The sequence below is a fragment of the Aulostomus chinensis genome, chromosome 4 (genome assembly GCF_037954235.1).
Source record: "Aulostomus chinensis isolate RoL2024-O1b breed Wild chromosome 4, RoL_Achi_v1.0, whole genome shotgun sequence".
NCBI lineage: Eukaryota > Metazoa > Chordata > Actinopteri > Syngnathiformes > Aulostomidae > Aulostomus > Aulostomus chinensis.
The window spans coordinates 25,670,703-25,678,502 of record NC_141323.1 but is presented as its reverse complement, the minus strand read 5'-3'; positions in this window follow the sequence as shown (position 1 = coordinate 25,678,502).

Sequence of the window (7,800 nt, the reverse complement as noted above, 5' to 3'; positions counted from 1 at the left end):
GACCTACATGAGAGTCATTTACACTGCTTCTTCCTGCAAATCCTGAGGATTGAACCAGCAACCCTCCAATCACAAGTTAATATTTCTTAACTTTAAGCCACCAGTGCTCAAATTTGACAAGGGTTAAGATGGTGATGAAAACCAGAGATTCCAGTTGTGTTCTCTGATTTACACGTGTGGGATTTTAGATGATATAAGAGCATGTGAATTATTTCAAAGAGGATAAATTCCTTGCAATTCTGAATTTTCTTTTTCATTCTCAGGTTAAATTCCTTGGAAACCAATGTTTTCCTGTCTCATTTACAGGATTTGCTAGTTAACATGTCAGAGGCATGAACAGGTGAGTTCATGTTGACATGAATTCATTCTCATCATGAATCTGACTCTTGTTGTCTTTCTCAGAGTCTGTCAGGCTGGTGGACGGGTCGAACCTTTGCTCTGGCAGACTGGAGGTGAAGTCTAACCAGCTATGGTCCTCGGTGTGTGAAGAGGACTTTGACATGCAGGATGCAGAGGTGCTGTGTGGAGAGCTGAGATGTGGGACACCTTTAGTCCTGGAGGGGGGACTTTTTGGACCAGCAGAGTCTCCATTCTGGAGAGACTCACCTGGCAAATCAGTTGGACTCATCTGCTCAGGTGGAGCTTTGGTTTAGGTCCTCCTCCGTCCTGTTGCATATTCATGTATTAATGATCCTCTTGTCTCTGCTCAGATGCTGATGATGTCAGGTTGGTGGGAGGAGCAAACCACTGTGCTGGTAGACTGGAGGTGAAACACCTGGGAGAGTGGAGAGCAGCAGAGACAGACCGGTCCTGGACCCTGAAGGAAACAGCTGTGATATGTAGACGGCTGGACTGTGGTTCTGCTGTCTCAACACAGCAGAGAGACGAGTCCTCAGAACGACTCATGTGGTTCATCAACTCTGAGTGTGTTCAGTCTCCATCAACACTGAAGGAGTGTGTGAGATCATTGAACTATCGTGGTTCCACCATCCTGGAAATCACCTGCTCAGGTAACATTATTGACACTAACAGTCATGTGACTGAGATCCTGGACAAGTTGACTTTGGCTGTTTTCATGAACACAAATATTCCTCTGTTATTCTGACAATGATGAGATCCTGAATTTGATGAGGGTCATGTTGATGATGTGAAATATGGAATCCAGATGTTTCACTTTAAGCAGTGAGACCAAGGTGTCTCAAATACGATTGTGTGTATGTGCGTGTGTGTGTGTATGTGTTTGTGTGTGTTGGGGGTTCAGCCTCATCAAGCAATAACAAGAGGAAGGTGAGTCAGGAAGGGAAGTTTCATGGTTCTTGTTTTTTCCGATGAGTTTCAGCAGGATTAGTAGCTGAGAAAAATGGGTGAATATTAGAATGATGATTTCCTGATGTCTCCACAGAGTCTGTCAGGCTGGTGGGGGGGTCCAGTCTGTGCACAGGCAGACTGGAGGTGAAGTCTAACCAGTCATGGTCCTCTGTGTGTGAGGAGGATTTTTGCCTGCAGGATGCAGAGGTGCTGTGTAGAGAGTTGGGGTGTGGGGCTCCGTCCCTCCTCCACGGGGGCCCGTATACAGACATGGAGACCCCAGTCATGGCAGCAAAGTTCCAGTGTGGTGGAGATGAATCTGCTCTGCTAAACTGTGGAAGGTCTGGCTCAGTGAGGAAGACCTGCTTACCTGGGAACAGCGTTGGCCTCGTCTGCTCAGGTGAAGGTCATAGATCTGCTTCATCCCACTGCTTTGCTTCTACCACTCATGATTCCTGTGTCTGCTCAGAGCCTGATGGAGTCAGGATGGTGGGAGAGCCCAGTCGCTGTGCTGGGACCCTGGAGATCAAACACCAGGGAGAGTGGAGACCAGCGGCCCCTGGGGGTCCGGAATGGCTCCACCAGTCTGCCTCTGCAGTGTGTAGATGGATGAATTGTGGCTCTGCTGCTTTAACAAATGAAAGAAGGGACTCGCTATCCAGGCCTGTGTGGTGGATCAGGTCTTCTTGTGTCCAGTCAGCATCTGGACTGCGGGAGTGTGTAGTGGAGACTGATAGAGTTCATAGTGATACCAGTCTGATGGTGGTGTGCTCAGGTAAAACTGGACATTCCAAACAAGCTGCTGCTTCCTCGATGACACCAGCACATCTGCTGATTCAGCCTTTCTTCTGCTCCCCCCTCCACAGATTTGCTGGTCCAGCCAAACATCTCCTTCTCTGCCTTCACTGACGGCGTCTCTGAGGTGAGGCACCAGGAGACTCTGCTGCTCCGGGGCTCCAACTTCACCATCAGTTGCTCTGTTGAACCACAGTACCCAGGAGGCCTGTTCCAGCTCATCTTCTCCACCTCCAGCACGGCACAGAACTACACCCTACCAGCGCTCAAGCACTCCGCCCAGTTCCTGTTCTCAGCAGCAGACCACACCCACCGAGGGAACTACAAATGTGTTTATCACCTGTCCCATGTTTTCCCCCATCACTTCTCCTCTGAGAGCCAGGAGCTCCACCTCATCATAGCAGGTGACAACAGGACCAGCTGGAGTCAGACAGAAGAATGTGACCCTGACTACATTTACATGCACTTTCTACTCCTCTGTTCTCCTGCTTCTTGTTTTTAGCCTGAAAATGACAACATTCTGATGAAGCTGTTTACATGACTATGGAAAATAGTCCAGCTAGCTAATTCTAACTAGCTAGGCTAGTCTGAGAGATGAAGGGCGGAGCTAAAGTTCACTGTCAAATTGATCATTGTCTTGACAGTCCAACAGGCACCTTAAGAACAACTTTGGACTCAAATGCCCCGTTAAAAAAGAAATCTATAAGTCCAAGGAAACAAGCACCTTGGTACAATTCAGAAAGCAGACACCTGTAAAGTGTCATGAGATAACTTTTGTTGTGATTTGGTGCAATATAGATAAAACTGACTTGACTTGTCATTTGTTTGTCTCCCATCCAGTTAAAGTGTCTCACACTGTGAGACTCTACAGTTTTAATTCCTCCTGAAGAACATTCATGACAGAAAAGCCTCAAACCTAAATTGTATTGGTCTGTCCTACGTTTTCATTGAGAAATGCTCAGTTTTGAAAACCCACCCAGAATAAACTCTTTCTAGAATCCTGATTAAATCTGGACTGTTGTCATTTTCAGAATAACAGTGGAACGATGGCGGACGTGTAAAAGTAGTCTGTGTTAAATGAATCCACCAACCTTCTGGGAAATATGCTTCTTGTCCATCATCCCCAGAACCAGACAAGGAGACAGAGACTCTTCTCTAGAGAGCTGAGACCCTCGTTAGTTAGCTTAGCACATTGAATCGTAGCGGTTGGGAAGTGTTAGCAAGTGTTAATAGTTTCTCCAGAAACATTTGTTCGTCCTATCATTTGCTCACGTGAAGGTCCCACTTCAAACTCAGTGTCAGAACGAACCTGACAGGAAACGATCTCGTTGCAAGAGGCCCCAGACTTGAACTGGACAGTTTGAACCAACAGGAAACAAAGAGAGAGGAAACTGCATGAGGTTCAACACGTTGGTGAAATCAAACCAAGAATGTTGTAATTACATGTTCTGTGTGTCCATGAGGGAGCTGAGACCAGCAGAGACCAGCAGACCATGAGTTAGCTTAGCATAATGAATGGTAGTGAGTGGGAAGTGTTAGCATCAACTGTCTCAGGATCATGATGTTGGTTTGTCCTGCAGTCCTCCTCCTCCTCCTCCTCCTCCTCCTCCTCTCTTCCAAAGTCGGCCATGACCAGTAGCAGCAGTCGCTCTCCTGCTCCAACAAACATTTGGTTTTGGTGGCCAAATCACTGCTCCCAGTCAGGAAAGTAGTCCCAGCTATGTGTCTGATTCTAAAATTAGAATGTCTGTTAAAAGTGATCCACAAGCCCAGATATATGAATGCAGGTGTAGCGGCTCCAGACTGAGGGGTATCTGGACGCTACATGTGATACCCAGGATGAAGACTGAGGATCAATGAAGAGAGAAACGATGGATGAACGTCTTCTCAAGTCCGTTTGATATCTGACGCTTCGTTGGGCCTGTGGGAAAAATCTCTCAGCCTAACCCATGTAAGCGTCAGAGCTCCACCTACTGGTCAGGTGGAATAAATTCAAAAAATAGGGGGGTGTCTGTTTTATGTGAAAACACATTAAATAACATTTTCTGTCTGTTTATATTAAAACTTCTATTTTCCTTTTTTTTCAGTTCCTTCCACAGGCAACAACTGTTTGGGACTTTTATGCTAACACTTCCCACCTCCTACCATTCATTGTGCTAAGCTAACTAGCATGAGTCTCAGCTCCTAGAGAAGGGTCTCCATCTTCTAGTCTGGCTCTGGGGATGATGGACAATCAGAGACTTCTCCTAAAAGTTAGCGTGTTCCTTTAACATGCAGCCTTCCATCAAGAACCTTCAACCATCAACATGTCTGTGGTGGTCAGTGGTGATGTCATTGATCAAATGTGATGATTCTAAATGTTTTTCAGTGCCTTTAAGTGATTTCATCATCAGAGCGTCCATCCACCTTCTGATCCTGGGGTCATGTGCTGTCTTCTTCTACCGCTACTTCAAGGTAACACGATGTAGCTTCGTAGTCCTTGGCTATGAGCAGTTGTTTCAGCAGCAACTGGAGGTCTGAGCTGTCATGTCTTCCAGGCCAAAATGAAGCGGCAGGCAGGACACCAGGAGAACATTGAACTCAACGCTGGTGATGCTACAGAGGAAGGCTTGGTTGATGAAGAGGCTGGAGTTCACCACCAAGACACCACGGACGTGTGACTGCAGCGCCGCCACAACTGAGCTCCAGGCTTCTTCTGCTTTCACCGTGGTGATGTTTAAAGCAACAGGACGTCTCCTCATTGCAGTCTTGTGGTTTTTCTCATGTTTTCATGATCGTCCATCTCTGTTCTCAAGGTCAAGTCTCAGTTCTGGCCTGTTTTATCAGATAGATCAAAAGTTATTGAAGGTCCCTGAAATGAAAACTCCATGTTCTCAGTTCTGATCCTGCATCTCTGTGGTCATGGCTCATTTATCTCTCCACACATGACAGACCAAAAACTTTTACAGTGTTTTCACATCGAACTCCCGGTTTTTCTTTTTTTTCTCTTCCTGTTAAAACAATCCAAACATTTGAGGACTCATCCTTCCCTCAGTGGTGTCGACTCATTTTCCATCCAATGGAAACCTCTCCTCAGATTTGGATGCCCCTCCCCCATCCACCACGTGATGCACTGTGGCCCCAAAATACTTTTTTCCCATAAACATCCAAGAAGAAGTGGCTGTAAAACATTGGATTCATTGTTTTAGTCTCTACAGCCCAAACTGACTCGTTCCACTGACAGAATAAAACTGATGGAAAGTCTGAAGGGACCATGATTCCATTTTTGTACCCACTTTTGTTAGCAGCAAGCTAACCACAAGTAGCCAGAGCAGGTCAAGTGAACATGTTCTGCTGTGCAGGGGTGCGTTCACTGCTTCTGGCTCAAGTAGAGGTCACATCCTGTCACATGACCCATGAGGACAGAGGTTCTGTTCATCATCAGAACTGTTGAGGAGCCGTCTGAGCACATTTTGATGAAAAATAATCACAAAATCAACTTTAAACAAGTTCCCATCTTCCAGCATAGCAGAGATCAGCTCATGGTCCAATACTGGGCCTCCTCCTGATTAGTAGGCTGGATTTTTACAGTGAACATTTGAAGTTACCAAATGAGAGATGGAAACAAAATGAAGTCCAGTTTGATGCTGGAAAACCACTTCTTTGACAAAACTGTTTTTCTCAGCTTTCGTTAAAAAATGACAGTTTTTCATGAAACCATCCTTCATTCAGGTGTTGATGAAAAATATAATAGACTCACTGACAACAAATCTTTTGAAATGAAAACAGACACCTTGGTCTTTGTTCTGATGAGCTCTGATGTTGTTCAACTGTTGGTCTCTGAGCCTCAGCACCCCTGCCTGTTTGAAGGTGTATTCTGTCCAAGTAGAGCTCATGATGTGTTCATCTGACCAAAATAAAAATGGATGAAAATGTCAAGAACCTCCCTCCCAAATGTGATGTCTTCCACTGAAACAACTCTGGAACATTGAGAGGTTTCCTCCTCCAACAGTCCTGTCTTCTTACCAGCTTTGCTCTCTCACTGCTGTTTAGTGTTGGAGAGATTTTGTTCAGTGACACCTGTGAGGAAGAGACTTCTATTCTTCTTTATGATGTCATGACCTGATTTCTGGAGTGAAAGTAGTTAGTGTGATGTCATAATGAGCTCCATGATTTTCTGTTATTTTTGGTAAGCGTTTCATTGTTTCACCTGTACATGCGTAGTTACACCAGAAGGGGGCAGTTTAGCTCATAGAGTGCTTGGTGACATGAAAAATCTGTAAAAAAAAAAAAAAAGTGTGCTTCTTCTGTGGTGGTTCTGCTGATGCTTCCAGTTCTTGCCAATGCTGAAGTAATAAAAGAAGGTGTTGTCCAGCAATGCTGTCTGTCTTCATGGTGTCTCATTGACTCCTTCATCTACATATCAGGCCACAGCAACAGTGCTGTCCCTCACTACACAACATTGACACTGAGATTCCCACTAATGATGAGTCAGCACATCCTGACTGTTATGATGACCTCAGCCTGAATGCTCCTCCTTCCTGAGATGCCAGACCTCAAAGGACTCCAGTTTGACTCAGAGTCACTTCTTCTTCTCTTGGACAAATAAATGGATGAACAAACACTAAAATATCAATCATGATTTAAACCCACTGGCAAAACCAATGTTTCCACTTTGTTGATTTTTACAATTTCCTTTAATAAATACAAGTGGGTGGAGCCCAGATGGTCCAAACCTGTTTCCTGTCTCCTGTCATTGTGGAGAGTCTCTGTTCTGTCCTGCTGCTGTCCAGTTGTCTCTACTGAGCTCCTCTGCTGGTTCCACCTTGAAGAGTGTCTGAGCTAAAATTGAACCTTGGGGAACTTCAACCTTCAACTTCAACTCAGACTCACACCCTCTTCTTCAAAACATGACGTTTGGTCGAGTCCTGTCACATCAACAGGTGACGTGGAGGAAGTCATCAGGAGACACGGCGATGTACAGCTATGTGACATCAGCAGAACTGTGGAAGTTTATACTGAGTCTCCTGATGACAAGTGGCAGTATAGAGATATTAAAGAGGGTCTGAGCTAAAACTGAACCTTGGGGAACTTCAACCTTTGATCTCAGAGTTTTGTGTTTGATCTTAGAATTCCTTCTTTGATCTCACCTTGATTTCTCAATGATTTCTTTGTGGACACAAATTGTCTTTGATCTCTCAGTCTTCTTCTGTAACCTCACCAGTTGAAGCTTTCTCACCACTTGGATCTCATGTTTCTGACATCTCTGAGCTTGTTTCCTATCCCCCTGTCTCATATTGATGAGGTCATACACCCAAATGATGTCTATGGTTCTCCTTTGAGTGGTTCCCTCTGGGAGAGTTCTCTCTCTGTAACTTGTGCGTGTGTTTGGTCGTATCCTGTTTCTCCTTGACAGCACTTTAGTGTTTTTACCACTGGTGTCTCATCTGTGATTCACCTTTTATTTTACTGTTTTGTCAAAGATGAAGGTGTGTTTGTTGTCATTCATTAATCATGTGATTGCTCATGTGACTGTGGTCACGTGTATGCCAGATGGCACTGTTCTTTTCTTTTGCAGATGAAGCGCTTGTAACGTCTCTCACTCTGATCACTTCATGCTATTGAAGGGTACTCAGATGTAGCCTGACTAGCTCAGTCAGTAGAGCATGAGATGCTTAATCCCAGGATTGTGGGTTCAAGCCCCATGTTGGACGTTCA